This window comes from Lepus europaeus, unplaced genomic scaffold, assembly GCF_033115175.1.
Source record: "Lepus europaeus isolate LE1 unplaced genomic scaffold, mLepTim1.pri SCAFFOLD_29, whole genome shotgun sequence".
NCBI classification, from domain to species: Eukaryota; Metazoa; Chordata; class Mammalia; order Lagomorpha; family Leporidae; genus Lepus; species Lepus europaeus.
Window position 1 is genome coordinate 1,432,885 of NW_026909167.1, and position 15,402 is coordinate 1,448,286.

Genomic DNA, 15,402 nt, shown 5'->3' on the forward strand with positions numbered 1-15,402 from the left:
ATAAATAAAACATCTTTTAAAAAAAGAGCAATGTGGCCCTGAAAACTATTGCTATAGACTAACTTTCAGTATAATGACGTTTTCACTTGATTAACTGAGTGATTCATAGATTCTGTTAGAGTCCTGTTGTCACCAAATTACTAATCTGTGAAACTCATTTAGCATAGTAAGGTTACCTAGGAAGTAAAAATAGAAAGGGAATCCTGGATAGAGGTTGCTAGGGTAACAGCATTCTTCCTCTCAAACCCAGTATGTTTTTGACCTTTTTTCCCATGTACTCCCTATCTCAGTGCTTGTAAGTGGGCAAGCAGTTATATTTCTGCTAAAAACAGTTGCTTCACACCCAGGAAACAACTGTAAGACACTCTATCAGCAACTATGTTGTGTGTACATTAATATGAACTTGAAAACATCCAAGAACAGGCTTCCTAAACTACTCAGGCTAACTCACTGTTCTTGGCACATCATTCCCTGCTCTGCTATAAGTTTCTGGCAAGTTCTTTAAAATTTTTAGGAGAGACATGTTTCATATGAGAGACATAATCTGATAATGTAGCAGTGATGTATTTAAGAAAAGGTGCCATGTGAGGAAGCAGTCTGATGTGTCCTTTCATCTTCCCATTAATAACTCTCATTGATGTCTAGCACAGGGTGGCAGAAAGCAATCCTCCTTCTGAATTGCATCAAGCCAGGAGGATTCATCTACAGTTCATCTGAGCTTTCTTTGTATGAGGGAATAACCAAAATACAACATTGTATAGGTTTTTTTTTTTTATTCATTTTATTTACTTGAACAGCAGATTTACAGAGAGATGGAGAGACAGAGAGAGGTCTTTCATCCATTGGTTCACTCCTCAAATGGCCACAATGACTTGGGCTGGGCCAGGCTAAAATGAGAAGCTAGGAGCTTCTTCTGGTTCTCACACTTGATTTCAGGGGCCCAAACACTTGGACCATCATCCTTTGCTTTCCCAGGTGAATTAGGGAGCTATATTGGAAATGAAGCAGCCAGGTCTTGAAACAGTGCCCATGTGGGGTGCTGGCACTGCCAGGGTCTGCTTAACCTACTACACCAGTCCCATGTGCATTTTTCAAAGGGGGGGGGGAGGGGTTAAATTTTGTCTAATATGACTCTCAAAGATTATAATTTCTGGGCCGGCACCATAGCTCAACAGGCTAATCCTCTGCCTTGCAGCGCCAGCACACCGGGTTCTAGTCCTGGTCGGGGCACCGGATTCTGTCCTGGTTGCCCCTCTTCCAGGCCAGCTCTCTGCTGTGGCCAGGGAGTGCAGTGGAGGATGGCCCAAGTGCTTGGGCTCTGCACCGCATGGGAGACCAGGAGAAGCACCTGGCTCCTGCCTTTGTATCAGCGCAGCGCACCAGCCGCGGCGGCCATTGGAGGGTGAACCAATGGCAAAAGGAAGACGGTTCTCTCTGTCTCTCTCTCCCACTGTCCACTCTGCCTGTCAAAAAAAAAATTATAATTTGTAGTAGATGATGATTTTGGTTATATTTTGAGTTTCATTACATTTCTATATTTTTTAAGTTAATGAGTACTAGTAGTTACCTTATTTTTTTTAAAGATTTATTTATTTTACTTGAAAGTCAGAGTTGAACACAGAGAGGAGGAGAGGCAGAGAGAGATAAGTCTTCATTTGCTGGTTCACTCCCCAGTTGGCTACAGTGGTCGGAGCTGTGCCGATCCAAAGCCAGGAGCCAGGAGCTTCTTCTGTGTAGTAGTTATGTTATGTTATGTTATCCTTGCTTTGGATAAACAAACTCTCTCCCATCCCTCATTTAAAATGCTTTTTAAAATAGGTTTATTTTGAGGGCTGGCACTGTGGCATGGCAGGTGAGGCCACCACCTGCAGTGCTGGCATCCCGTATGGGTGCTGGTTTGAGATCCGGCTTCCTGCTGTTGCCTGGGAAAGCAGTGGAAGATGGCCCAAGTTCTTGAGTTCTGCACTGCATGGGAGACCTAACAGAAGCTTCTGGCTCCTGGCTTCAGATAGATCCAGTTCTGGCCATTGCAGCCATTTTCAGAGTGAATCAGTGCAGGGAAGACTTCTCTTTGTGCCCTGCCTCTCTGTAACTCTGCCTTTTAAATAAATAAATAAATTTTTACATGCTACACCATGGAGCTGGCCCCAAGACCTAACAGGTTTTCTGGGTGCTTATCCTGGGGTTCACTTTGAGCACTAAGCACAGTTATTCTGTGTGACTGAATATTTCATGTTTCTTATCGAAAAGTTTTTCTCATGTTCTGAGTGATTGGGCTACATCTGCCCATAGTGGAAACTAAAACTTAATTTGGCATTTGAATACCCAGAGTGCTGATTCCTGTAATCTTCTGAATTTAATCAGAAAATGTGTTTTGAAACATTTGGTTTATGGGTAGACAGGGCAGTTTTCCTGGATCCCTGTGAGAATTGATGAACTGATGGTGTGTTTCTACCCCACGTTATATTCTGAAATTTACTTCCTTTTATTTTCTTAAAATAAGTATATTTGAAATTTGCTCCCCCCTTCTGAAATGTTTGTGCTTCTGTCCTCCTTATAACCATGGACATGAGTAGCCCTTTTCCTTCCCTTTATGATGCTATAAGAGCAATAGGACATTGTCTCCCCTGTCAGCACATCTTCCTCAGTATATCTCTTTGAATTAGACCCTGGGTTAACTTGGCTGCACAAAAGGCATATACCTAAACCCAGTGTACCTAATGAATGAAAGTCATCATAAAATCAATATGCCTTGTAAACCTCTCATCTCTTGTTTTGAAATGTGTTTTGAATGTGTCTTATGTCAGTGTCTGTAAGCCAGAGACTTCCCACTTAAGGCAGAAGGCTGCTGAGGGACAGCACAACCGTAGCTTTGCTCTGTTACTTTACTGTGGCTACTCTCTCACCCTTTCTCTTTATTTTATTAAGATTTAAAAATTTTTATTTTAAAGCAGAGTTACAGAGAAAGAGGCAGAGACAGAAGGATGAGGATCTTGCATCTGCTGGTTCACTCAAGAGCCTGCAATGAATAATCCTGGCCCAGCCTGGAAGTCCAACTCAGTGTCCCATGTTGGTGCAAGGACCCAAGTACTTGTGCCATCTGTTTCTGCTTCCCCAGTTGTGTTAGCAGGGAGCTGGATCAGAAGTGGAACAGCTGTGACTCAAACTGGCACTCATGGGGCTGGCATTGTGGCACAATGGGGAAAGCCACCATCTGCAATGCCAGCTTCCCAGATGAGCAGCAGTTCATGTCCCAGTTGCTCCACTTCTAACCTAGCTCCCTGCTGATGGCCTGAGAAAAGCAGCAGTGGATGACTCAACTGTTTGGGCCATTATAACCCATGTGTGAGACCCAGATGAAATGCCTGGCTCCTGGTTTCTGTGTGGTTCAGCCCTGGCCATTGCAGCCATCTCAGATGGAAGATCTCTCTCTTTTTTAGCATTTATTTATTTATTTGCAAGGAGGAGATAGAGAAAGGGAGAGAATGAGAAACAGATTTTCCATCTGCTGGTGTACTCCCTAGATGGCTGCAATGGCCAAGACTGGGCCAGGCCCAAGCCAGGCACCAAGAGCTTCATCCAGGTCTCCCACTTGGATGTCAAGGACCCAGGTATTGGATCATCTTCTACTTTTCCAGGGCTACTAGCAGAGAACTGGATCAGAAGTGTAGCAGCCAGGACATGAACTTGTACCTATAGCAGATGCCAGCACTGCAGACAGCAGCTTTACCTGCTAGTCCACAATGCCATCCCATCTGACTCTCCTTCCTCTCCATAATTCTGACATTTTTAAAAGATTTATTTTATTTATTTGACAGAGTTATTGATAGAGATAGAGACAGATAGAGAGGTCTTAAGTCTGCTGGTTCACTCCCCAAATGGCCACAGTGGCCAGATCTGAGCTGATTTGAAGCCAGGAGCCAGTAGCTTCTTCTGGATCTCCCACATAGATATAGGGGACCAAGGACTTGGGCCATACTGTGCCACTTTCCCAAGCACATTAGCAGGCAGCTGGATTGGAAGTGGAACAGCCAAGATCCAAACCAGTGACCATATGGGATGCAGGCCAGTGTCTCAACCAGCTGTGCCACATCACCTGCCCCCAAAACTCTGACTTTCAAATAAATCTTTTTTAAAGGGTGGACACACATATTGGATCCCAGTATTTCATTTGGTGGTGGCTTAATCCACTGTGCCACAAAGCCAGCCCCACCCTTTATGCTGTGTGTCAGGATCTTGGTGATATCTGCTGAACAAATGTTGGTATTATGTTAGACTCCTGTTTTATTTTGGTTCTCATTTGTTGAGTTCATTTTGGCTGCCACTTTTGGGTAGCAAGCTGTGATGTCATCAATGGCTAAAGCTGCCATGTGTTAGGCTGGCACAGATTCTACCTTTCCATTTCTTCAAATAGAAGTGGAAAATGAAATCCTCTCAAAACTAACATGCTACAAAGTAACTACTGGAAATCAAGCTTCCTTTCTTCTCACCTAACAGACCCAACTGGTCTCTGTGTTTCTCATTTTAGCCCAAACCTATATCAGATTCATAGAGCAGAAGGAAGCTTATTTTTCAAGGCAGAATTCATAGATGTGGTTGTCCATTCACCTCTGAGAATTAAAGCCATCACTCTGCTTTTTGACTGGTTTTCAGTCTGTGGTGGTACCATCCTTCACAGGAAGACAGATTCCTCACAGAAGAATACACCTAGGTGGAGAAAACTTTATGGAGTGGGCTTTCCAAAGTGAAATGGAATTCTGGCCTGGACATCCTTGAGATCATGATCAGCAGAGTGGGGAAATTCTTAGCTATGTCCATTCACATACTTTCCTTTTCGTTCAATGTATTCCTCCCTTACATAGTGCTCTGTGCTCTCCTTCTGTTGCACAACACAAGGAGTGTCTGTGATTGAGGCTGTTTGTGTACCGCTGCAGTATCTGGAGTTGCCTTTGTCTCCATCTCTAACCAGAAACTCAGATGCAGAGTGAGGAGGAGACTGCCAGCCTGCCACACAGGGTTTGGGCCCCTTGCTCCTTTACTTTTCTTCAGTGCAGGAGCAGCCTTAAACAGAGCTGTACTGGGTAGTATTGTTTCTTTTAGATTCGAGTGCTTGGATAGCAAAAGAAATACATATTTTTTTCTTATAGAATGGATTGAGGAGGCACTACATAAAGTCAGCAGCAATGTTCTTGGCTCTTGTTACATGTCAAGATGAGTCAGAATATATAGGGCCATTTGTTAAATTTTTTAAAAAATTAAAAATATTTATTTATTTGAAAGGCAGAGTTACAAAGAGAGAGAGAGACGTAAATCATTTATCCACTGGTTCACACCCCTATTGGCCACAACAGCTGCAGTTGGACTGGATTAAAGTCAGGAGCCAGTATCTTCCAAATTTCCCATGTGGGATTAGGAGCACAAGCACCATCTTTTGTAGCTTTCCTAGGCGCATGAAGGAGCTGGATCAGTAGTAGACAGTTGGGACATAAATTCATGCACAATATGGAATACCAGCATCACAGGCAATGGCTTTCCCAGTATGCTCTACTGTCTGTTTTTATTATTATTATTTTTATTTGAAAGGCAGAGTTAGAGAAGCAGAGGCAGAGAAAGAGAGAGAGAGAGAGAGAGTGAGAGAGAGAGAGAGAGAGAGAAAGGCCTTCCATCTTCTGGTTTACTCCCAGATGGCTGCAATGGCTGGAACTACCCTGAACTGAAGCCAAGAGCTGAGAGCCTCTTCCAGTTATCCCACATGGGCATAGGGGCCCAAGACTTGGGCCATCTTCTACTGCTTCCCCAGACCTTAGAAGAGAGCTGGATCAGAAATGGAGCAGCTGAGACTCAAAGCAGCGCCCACATAGGTTGGCGGGAGTGCAGGCAGCAGCTTCCCTGCTGGGACACAGTACCAGCCCCTCTATCATCTATTTTATGGAAATATATATTTAAGAGACATTAGAAGGCCATTCAGGCCCTTCCTACAAAACATTTTGAAATAATGATTGACAGTTTACAAGACTGCTTCCAAAGGGAGAGAGCTGCAGGAACAGAGAGGGCAGTGATATTGAAAGGGTATGAGGAACAAGGGAAGGTAAGAAGGCCAGAAGAAATCTTGAAAAGTATTCCAAAGGATAAAGTAATAGGGCACAGGTCATTTGTGAGGATTTCTATTATAGGGTTTTCCTTTTTTTTTTTTAATTAAAGATAATTTCTAACATAATTTGTGATATACTTGACTCACTTTTCAGTTTTCTTCTTACAGATAAGATATGCTTATAAGATGTAGAGGGGCTGGTACTGTGGCTTTGTAGTTTATTCCTCTGCCTGTGGCACTGGCATCCTATATGGGCACCAGTTCTAGTCCCAGCTGCTTCTCTTCTGATCCAGCTCTCAGCTATGACTATGACCTGGGAAAACAGTAGAAGATGGCTCAAGTGCTTAGGCCCCTGCACCCAAGGAGGGGACAGAGAAGAAACTCCTGGCTCCTGGCTTCAGATCAGTGCAGCTCCATCTGTTATAGCCATTTGGGGAGTGACCCAGCAGATGGTATAACTTTATCTCTGTCTCTTCCTCTCACTGTCTATAATTCATCCTCTCAAATAAATAAAATCTTAAAAAATAAGATGTAGAGAAGTACTGGAATTAAATGCAATAGTACACTCCTAAATATGCAGTTAGCATTAAATTTTTGTTGAGAAAGGGATGAGCTTGGCTTTATGTGTCTTGCTTAGAGCAGAATTTTTATGACTGAATTTGAGATAATTAAAAATCAGTTTTATAATTGAAACATTGACCATTTTTACTGCTGCAGCCTCCCCCTCACTCTGTATCCCTATGCAGATAGTCCACATGAAGGTACAACAGAAAGAGAGGCCTGCATATCTGGAGTAATGCAAATATGCCCTTTGATTAAACCAGGGGATTGATTGACTGGAGTTCTTTGTGATTCAGTTTGTGTTTTTCTGTAGAGTGAAATATAGTGATTTGGGTAAAGTATCTTGTCTTCTAGTTGATGATTCCAATTGGCTTTCTTATCCATCTACCTGGTATCACAGGTGATTCCCAAGACAGGTGTTGGACTCTATGGAAAAAAAAAAAAAAGTAGCCTCTTCAGAGTTGATGTATTTCTCCTGGAAAATTGGAGAAATATTTTGTAAGAAGCAGTTCATGGAGGATGTATACTTCCCTAGAAATGAAACTGAAGTGATTCCCTTTAATTGCCCCTCCCTGAGCTAGTTCCTGAGGCTTATTGATCAGGGTAAGAATGCTAATATTTATAGGCCAATTATGAATGATCCATGTTTGTCTTACACATGAGATGTCTACAGATCTGTTTCTCAAGGCCTTTAAGATAAAATAAGAAAACTTTGCAACAAAAGAGAAGGTTGGCATTGCCTGTTGCCTTGGTCTAGGATCTGTGCATTTATTACCCACTTAGTACTCTGACTCCTATTGTGCGCATCTCCTGATGGTTCTTTTTTGGCCATTCCTGTGTCCAGATTCCTTAATGGGTGACAATCTTTGTCCAGATTTCCAGTCTGATAACTCAGCCCAAATTGAGTTGTGTTTGTGTACCCACTTCAGGATTAAGGTGGTCCAAAACTGCCAGTGCCCAATGACTTGGCTGCCTTTATGCTCACTCAAGAGATAAGTCTCTGGGCACGGGTTCCAAGTGGCTTTGCTTGGTCCTCTTCCCTTGATCTCCCTGGTGACAAGCTGATTCTCAGGTAGGCAGGGAACTTGTTGGCTCACAGAAGTCTCCAGATTTCTGCTTTGCACTCATCTGCAAAATATTTGAGTTTTCTCTTGGATCTCAAAAGTCCTGAGTAGGGAGTTTTATTTTGTATTGAGATGTGTCTTTATAAAGACAGGTGTCACTGAAGACTGTGTGTCCTCAGAATTAACTGAACTCACCCAGGCCTGCATGGAGTTCTGGGATCCTGGCTTCAGGCTGAACATTGCCTGCTGTTAAAAAGTGCAAGAATTAAAAATTATTATTATTTTATGCTCTTATAAAGCTGCAAAAGCATTAACATTGTGCATTTCTGGGTGATTTGAAAATTCTAAATTTGGGCCTGCACCGTGGCTTAACAGGCTAATGCTCTGCCTTGTGGCGCCAGCATACCGGGTTCTAGTCCCGGTTGGGGCGCCGGATTCTGTCCTGGTTGCCCCTCTTCCAGGCCAGCTCTCTGCTATGGCCCGGGAAGGCAGTGGAGGATGGCCCAAGTCCTTGGGCCTTGCACCCGCATGGGAGACCAGAAGTACCTGGCTCCTGGCTTCAGATCAGCAAGATGCACTGGCTGCAGCGGCCATTGGAGGGTGAACCAATGGCAAAAAAAAGGAAGACCTTTCTCTCTGTCTCTCTCTCTCACTATCCACTCTGCCTGTCAAAAAAAAAAAAAAAAAAGAAAATTCTAAATTTGAAATCAATTGTGTTGACTGGCTTTGCAGAGTAGGAAGAAAATAATTGGTTTATTAATTATTTATAAAGAGAGATTATGAAAGAAGCTATTCATTGGTACCAATTGTCTAAGCTTTAGTATTTATGAAACTATGATTTATTTATTTATTTATTTATGTTTGACAGGTAGAGTTATAGACAGTGAGAGAGACAGAGAGAAAGGTCTTGCTTCCATTGGTTCACTCCCCTAATGGCTGCTATGGCCAGTGCTCTGCTGATCTGAAGCCCGGAGCAGAGTACTTCCTCCAGGTATCCCATGCAGGTGCAGAGACCCAAGCACCCTCCTGGGCCCAGCAGAGAGCTGGACTGGAAGAGGAACAAACAGGACTAGTACCCGGCACCCCAACTGGGACTAGAACCCAGGGTGCTGGTGCCACAGGCAGAGGATTAGCCAAGTGAGCCATGGCATCAACCTATGAATTATTTTATTTTATGAGCTATGTCCACTTGAAGTTGTGAAAGAAAACATACATTGGTGGTTGTAATTCACTTTAACAGACTTTTTGAAAGATTTTATTTATTTCTTTGAGAGGCAGAGTTACAGACAGTGAGAGGTAGAGACAGAGAGAAAGGTCTTCCAACCATTGGTTCACTCCCCAAATGGCCACAACAGCTGGAGCTGCTTGATCCAAATCCAGGAGCCAGGTGCCTCTTCCCAGTTGCCCATGGGTGCAGGGGCCCAAGCACTTGGGCCATATTTTACTTCTTTCCCAGGCCATAGCAGAGAGCTGTAGTGAAAGAGGAGTAGCTGAGACTAGAACCAGTGCCCATATGGGATGCCAGTGCCACAGGTGAAAGATTAACTTACTGCGCCATGGTGCCAGCCCCACAATTCTCTTGAAAACAGAAACATTTATTCCTGAGTCTTTTGATGAGTTAGGCCAATGAAGTCCTGACAGGGCACATATGTCTCTAGAATTAGAGGAGTGCTCATCATTCTCATACTGTGTTCTGTTGCTGTTCAGCCTGTGACAGTGAGACATATAAATAAAAAATGATATTCAGCATGTGGTTACCCCACAAGGAGGCTTATCTTGTCTGCATCTGAATAATTTTGATAGCGAGGTGTTTTTAAGTTGCTAAATATTCTCCTAATTTGTATTTATTTAAAGACTATTAACTTAGTACCATAATTTTTGTTATAATAATTTGATTGCTGATAAGGAATTTACAAAATCATACCTTGACTGGAAGTTTTACTTTGTAACAATCACAGACTAGTAGAAGTCATAAACCATTAACCCTCATTTTTCTAAAATAAGAGGTTGTAATTAATATGAATATATAAAGAATATATTTTTTAAGATTTTATTTATTTATTTGAGAGGTAGAATTACAGACAGAGAGAGGGAGAGACAGAGAGAAAGGTCTTCCTTCCATTGGTTCACTCCCCAGGTGGCTGCAATGGCCAGAGCTGCACAGATCTAAAGCCAGGAGCCAGCTGCTTCTTCCTGGTCTCCCATGTGGGTGCAGGGGCCCAAGCACTTGGGCCATCTTCCACTGCTTTTCCAGGCCATAGCAGAGAACTGGACTGGAAGAGGGGCAACTGGGACTAGAACTGGCACCCATAAAGGATGCCAGCACCACAGGCAGAGGATTAGCCTTTGCATCACATCACCAGCCCGAAGTACATGAAGAATTGAGAACAGAAAATCTACCAACCTCATGGAGTTTATCTCCCTTTCAAAACATTTAATAACCTTTGGGCTGGAGAATACTAATGTAAGGTACTGTAATTAAATTCACACAAAGAAAAGATGTTTTAGGATGTTTTACTTCATTATTTAAGTTAGATACTTTAGGAAATTCTAGATTATTTTGTGGATAAATTGTAATTTCTTTTTTCTTTTTCTTTTTTTTTTGACAGGCAGAGTGGATAGTGAGAGAGAGAGACAGAGAGAAAGGTCTTCCTTTTTGCCGTTGGTTCACCCTCCAATGGCCGCTGCGGCCGGCGCATCGTGGTGATCCAAAGCCAGGAGCCAGGTGCTTCTCCTGGTCTCCCATGCGGGTGCAGGGCCCAAGGACTTGGGCCATCCTCCACTGCCTTCCCTGGCCATTGCAGAGAGCTAGCCTGGAAGAGGGGCAACCGGGATAGAATCCGGCACCCCAACCGGGACTAGAACTTGGTGTGCTGGCGCCACAAGGTGGAGGATTAGCCTGTTAAGCCATGGTGCCAGCCAAATTGTAATTTCTTTTCACAAGTGTATTTGAGTAGAAACACAAGCTTTTATAATCAATTATTTATGTTTAAAACATATGCTTATGTATGTTTTGTATTAAAATAACAGCATTTTATGAAGTTTAGATACATCTTGTTCAATACAAGCCTATAGTTTTTTTAAGTTTTATTTAAAAATAATCTTTGTATTTATTTTTTTAACACAGCAAATTTGAGTGACACAGTAAGTCCATAATTTACCACAAAATTCATAAACTTAACAACTGAGTATCTTAAGTCTTATAAATCTTCTGAATCATCCATAGTTATGCACTCAATGGAATGAACTCCTCAGCAGCTGAGAAGAATCTTAACTTAAAAGCACCAACTCTTTAGGCATCTCTACAGGCCTCTATTTTTCATTCTCTAAGACATGCAGTCAGACTGCTAGTGCAGCAAATACCAATTCACCTTAAGCTTAATGGATAAGAAAAAGCATTTGGGAAACCAACATTATTAATATTAAGTCTGAAAGCATTTCTACCTCTTTACTGAATGACTTTCCTTTCTGTCAATGTTAAACTCTAATGAATAAAAACTATGTTTTGAACATAATTTTTTTCAGGTTTATCTAGCACTTTAGGACATTTGTATTTGTTTTATAAGCCTTAAGGAAAACAAAAAGATAATCTCTAATCTAGACAATTCTGGAATCTTTCATTAGATTTAGAATTTTACAGCAAAATAATATGATCTGTTTGTCCAAATAGTATGCCTTTTAAAAAATTCTCTTCATGTATGTAAATTAATAAAGCTTATTTCCAGTATATATTTTCTGTGTTTTCATTTGCTGGAGCAGGGTTCAAAGGGTGTTTTTAGGATCTTGCCAACATCTGCCCTCTGTACCCATAAATTACCAAAGCCATTAAATGGACAATAAAAACTGGTTGAGGCTACTGATGAATGCTTCAAAAGGAATCTGATACACACAGATTTTATTGTCATATTCAACTCAACTGAAGTCTTTCTTGAAATTGTACTCTTGATAGGCTGAAGACAGTAATGGAGTTAATTTTTTATGCCAAAGAGACATGGATCTGTTGTACAAAGGCTTCATTCTCTGTCAGTCATCAGTAACTTGAGGTCTTTCTGTATATTCTGAATGGCAGTGTTTGCATCTTCATATTGTAAGGCACTGCTAGCATATTTGCAGTATTTCTGAGCTCTCACAAACTCCTCAGGTTTGAGGTGGATATAGCCTTGGGAAACCATACTGAAAAGTGCAGGATCAATGGCTGGAATAGTCTATAGAGTAGGTTGGATATTATTCCTTGTTACACCCATGCTATGAGGCACTTTTGCTGGTGTGTAGGCTAGGGCATGTGCACCCAGAGGACCCTGTATTCAACTATAACTGTCTGATGGCATGCTGCCTGGGTCAAATGCTGAAGATGATGATGGCTGAGGTGTGTTGAATGGGCAGAGATGCTACTACAGCATCTTCATTTTCTTCACCATCAGTATCTTCCTCAATTGCAATAGGGCCTACTTGAGGAGTCTCCTCATTGTTTAAGCAATTATGGATATATGTTACCTTCCACCTTGCATACTTCATGTGTTTCACATTTTCATCAGTGTTATGTTAAGCATGGTTATGACATCTGTTAAAAGACTTGCAGTATAGAACATGATCATGTTTTTTGTGAAATCACCCAGCACAATGTTCATTGTGTGCATATATAAACATTTTCCAAGAATAATTCCCCAAATGGGCAGAACCAACTACTCCTTGGGTAATAGCTTATTATCACCCCCACTGTTTCTTTTTGTTGTTTTTGTGAAGAATCTGAGCCTGGATCAAGGCACAGCTATTTTAGACTAGGCCTCCATCTTGTAACTCAGGCCTGACCAGACCTTGAACCCTTTGGCAAAATCTCCTGAAAGAAGAAAAATAAACTCCCCTTGTGATAAACTCCCCTAGCAACAGCCAATCAGCAGATAGCAGGGAAATACCTGCTATCCAGATGTCTTTTCCAGGTGTATTTTTAGGCCATTAAGGTGATTGATAACATCCCCAAACCCTGCAGTTTGGAACATACACCCTCATGGCTTGGACCCTACACTTTAGCCAATCATTTTAAAAAGCATCAACCCCAAAGCCATCTAACCACCTTTACTAGGTCTATTCCCACTACTGGATTTACTAATCAATTTTAAGAGATGTTCTTTAAATTCTCACAGCATGAGATAATTTGCTGATGGTGCCATAATGTATAGAATGTCTCTGAAAACCCTATATAAACCCCACAAAGGAAATGGGATGGGTCCTCATCAGATGACCATTGTGATGATTGGAGGAGTGGACCCTAGATTGAGCTAGAACAATAAACCTCTTTGCTTTTGCATCATTGAAGTCTCTCATTGGGATAATTGAGTCCCATCCAAGTCCGGTCTAATAGTTGTTGTTAAGATTTATTTATTTATTATAATGGCAGAATTACAGAAAGGTAGAGAGACAGAAAGAGAGTCAGCCTCTGCCATCCACTCCCCAAATGGCCGCAATGGCCAGAGCTGTGCTGATCTGAAGCCAGGAGCCAGGAAATTCTTCCAGGTCTCCCACATGTGTGCAGGGGCCCAAGGACTTGGGCCATCTTTCTACTTCTTTCCCAGGCCAGAGCGGAGAGCTGAGTCAGAAGTGGAGCATCTGGGACTTGAACTGGAGCACATATGGGATGCCAGCACTGTAGGCCAGGGTTTTAACCTGCTGTACCAGTGTCAACCCCCCAACTCTTTATTAAGAGCTCCTAACTGACCTGTTAATTTTGATAAAAATTTATGACACCCAGGAGTTTTATTATCAATCTTCATTCTAATTTGCATGGCATATAAATGACCCCCTTGGTGAAATATGTAATGATCAAACAATGACTACCAACAAACACCCCTCAGATCATTTCTTGAGCAACTGTTCAGTAATAGGCCACCACAGGGTCCTACTTGTCATGCTCCTGAACCATCAGGTGATGCTGTATGTTCTTTTATTTTTTAAATTTTTTTTATTTTATTTTTTTATTTTGACAGGTAGAGTTATAGACAGTGAGAGACACAGAGAAATGTCTTCTTTCTGAATGTTCTTGGTATTTTGATTGAGATCACATTGAATCTGAATTGCTTTTGAGGGGCTGGCACTGTGGAATAGTAGTTTGAACCTCTGTGGCATTGGCATCTCATGGATGCCAGTTTGGGTCCCAGCTAGTCCTCTGATCCAACTCTCTGCTTACGGCCTAGGAAGGCAGTGGAAGATGACCCAAGTGCTTGGGCTCCTGTATCCACATAGGAGATGAGGAGGAAGCTCCTAGCTCATGGGTTCAGATCAGCCCAGCACCAGCCATTACAGCTATTTGGAGAATTAACCAACAGGTAGAAGGCATCATTTTTTGTCTCTCCATCTCTCTATAATTTCCTCTCAAATAAATAAATGATTGTAAAAGTAAAATTAAAAATAATTTCTATTGGTAGAATGGGAATTTTGATGATATTAGTTCTTCTAATTTATGAACATCAAAGATTTTTCCTTTTTTTGTGTTTTCTTTTTTTTCTTTAATGTTTTATAATTTTTCTTATAGAGATCTTTCACACCCTTGACTAAATTTATTCCAAGGTAATAAAAAATTTTATGGTTATTGAGAATGGCACTGATCTGATAAGTTATTTTTCAGCCATGGCATTTTTGTGTATATAATGGTTATTGATTTTTGTGTGTTGATTTCATATTTTACAACTTTACCAAACTTTCTTGTGAGTTTCAATAATCTCTTGGTGGAGTCTTTTGGTTTCCCGATATTTAGGATCATATCATCTGCAAACAGGTTATTAGGCTTTCTCCTTTCTAATTTGTTTTCCTTTGATTTCTTTTTCTTGCGTTATTGCCATGGCTAAAACTGTCAGTAGTGTATTGAACAGCAGTAGTGATGGAGAGCAACTTTGGTTTCAGATCTTAGTGGAAATGCTTCCACGATTTCCCATTCAATATGATATTGGTTGAAGATTTGTCATATATTGCCTTGATTGTGATAAGGAATGTTCCTTCTATTCCCAACTTGCTTAAGGTTTTTATAATGAAAGGTTGCTTTTTATCAAATACTTTCTCTTCATTTATTGATCATCATGTGGTTTTTATTCTTTAGTTTGCTAGTGTCACATATCACATTTATTGATTTGCATATGTTGAACTATCCCTGCATACCCTAGGTACATTCCACTTGGTCCAGGTAAATTATCTTTATGATCTGTTGTTGGATTTTATTAGCTAGTATTTTGTTGAGAATTTTGGGATCTGTGGTTATCAGATTTAATGTTCTTTAATTCTCTTTCTCTATTGTATCATTTTCTGGTTTAGAAAATAAGGTGACGCTGGCCAAATAGAAGGAGTTTGGGAATACTCTTCTCTTTCAATTGCTTTGAATAGCTTAAGAAGAATTGGAATTAGTTCTATTTTTAAAAGTCTGGTAGACTTCAGCAGTGAAGATTTCTGGTCTTGGGCTTTTCTTTGGAGGGCTTTTGTTACTGATTCAATATCTGTCTTGGTTTTTTGTTTGTTTAGGTTTTCTATATGTCTTCATGGCTCAATTTTTGTACCTAGCATGTGTCTTGATTTCTTCCAGGTTTTCGAATTTGTCATTGAATGTGATGCCCACATTCTATATTGCAGTGCTAATCTAAGTTTTCAGTGTTTCACTTCCAAACTAGTTTCCTGCTTAATATCTCTGGGAAGCATGGGGTAGTG

At 41.2% G+C, this 15,402-nt stretch overlaps 1 pseudogene; it reads right to left on the reverse strand.

Moving 5' to 3' along the window:
- Positions 1 to 11,729: 11,729 nt before the first annotated feature.
- LOC133754796 (vacuolar protein sorting-associated protein VTA1 homolog) lies at positions 11,730 to 13,620 on the reverse strand (annotated as a pseudogene).
- Between the last annotated feature and the right edge of the window lie 1,782 nt (positions 13,621 to 15,402).